Consider the following 1,886-nt stretch of genomic DNA (forward strand, 5'->3'; position numbering starts at 1 on the left):
GTGTGTGTGTGTGTGTGTGTTTTACAGCTACTGCAACACTAGGGGCTAAAAAGTGAAAACCTTTCGTTGAATATTGATTGTTTACACTTTAGAAAAAGAGCTGAGTTTGGATTTAAGGTTTAGATTTAAAATTCAGGTTGGGAAAAATATAACTGAGGTGAATTTTAGTGTGGTCAGGTGTGAGAGAAGTGTGTGTGCGTGAGACAGAGAGAGCGAGAGAGAGAGATAGAGCGAGCAAGAGGTTTATGACCACTGTGGGCCAGCAGAGCATCTTTCAGATAAAAGTGCCAACTGCTACAATTAACTTGCTGTCCTTCTTTGCTCTATAAAACAGATTATCAGCACTGTCAGAATAGTCGACAAGTGGGCGTACATCACAAGCAAATCCAAAACTTGAATCACACGTTTCCTGTCACTGGGGTCAAGCTGTAGCACATCTGTTCTGTAAAATCAATTCCAAAAACTGCAGGTTGTCAGAGAAGGTCTTTAATGTTGAAGCCCCACTGGGGATTCACAACATCTCTCATTTCCTACCATCTCTGTCTCCTCAATCTCTTTCCAAATCGTCTCGTCCATGCTTCAATCTCTTTAAATTTCTTGTCCTCTTCTTCAGAACAAACTCCACTACGAGCACATCCTCTTTAAAAACTGGCAGGCTTGTACTCGGGCTGGGGATGATGGATAGGGCTGGTATTCCTATGAACCAAAATACACACTTGTTCAAATGTAAAATGTATGCAACATGCATCAAGATGCAATGCACTCTGAGGTGATGAATTCTCCATGCAAGCAAGCATGAGATCAAAACAGTGCAATCAAACAGCATTCACAGAGCTCGCACTTAACTGGAATATTCATTGGAAAGCTATTTGGCAAAATGTAGTTTGAATGGCACGACAGAGTAAAGCCATTCAACTCTCAGTGCTGTTTGTCACATTGTGTATGCAAATTGAAGGCTGAAGATGCTAATAGAAATGCGTGGCTAAAAAAAATACATCGTGTCATCTCACTTTTAGCGACATCGTTTGTCCTTCCATAACCCAAGCAGAAACTCAGCAAGAGCCAAAAGCACCAGCACGGTTCACTGCAGATTTCTCAAGAGCAATTACACTGTCAACCTTAACAATCCCTCAAATTCAGGGCACATGAAGGGGATGAAAAAAGCTGGTAAAGAGTTTTTTTTTTCAATTTAAAAAGAAAAAAATGTAATAACCTTGAAAGGCTTAATTGTCACTAATTGCTACACCTTTAAGTGTCTAGGCTGTAAATAGCTCTCTTAGCCATCCTTATGACATCAGTGGAATAACAAATTGGCACTTTATTTTTTTCATTATTTCCGGAAGTCTTCCGTAAGAAATTACGTAATGTATTTAAAAATACAACCATACCGAGACTGTCTTTCCATTTCATGTCTCAAGGACAAGGAGACTGAAATATTCCTCCTAAAACCAATTCTGAGGAGTGCAGCCAGCAATTTACAATGATATAAAGAGAGAAGGAAACCTCTTTTCCTTCCATGCTTGTTGGTCATGTTATCTGGCTCTTCTGTTTACATCCATGTTACTCACAATGTTTTTAGACTGTGTATTATGCTCAAGTCTACTTATCTACTTCAGATATATGCTGATCTTATAGAAACAAAAAGAGAAAACTTACAAAAACAGACATTTTTCCATGGTTCTTTATATACAAAACAATATACACATTGTTTGGACGTAACAATAGCTGTTTTTGGGATATATGACAACAATGCATTTCAAAAACTGTCAATGCATTTAAAATTGTGGGGTTTATATTAGGACTGACCGACACTAAATCCCCAGCAAATCACAAACCTTACTGTGGATTTTACATCATTAAGAAAAAAAAAAAAAGAAAGGCTTTAG

The sequence above is a fragment of the Etheostoma spectabile genome, chromosome 17, assembly GCF_008692095.1.
Source record: "Etheostoma spectabile isolate EspeVRDwgs_2016 chromosome 17, UIUC_Espe_1.0, whole genome shotgun sequence".
Lineage (NCBI taxonomy): Eukaryota > Metazoa > Chordata > Actinopteri > Perciformes > Percidae > Etheostoma > Etheostoma spectabile.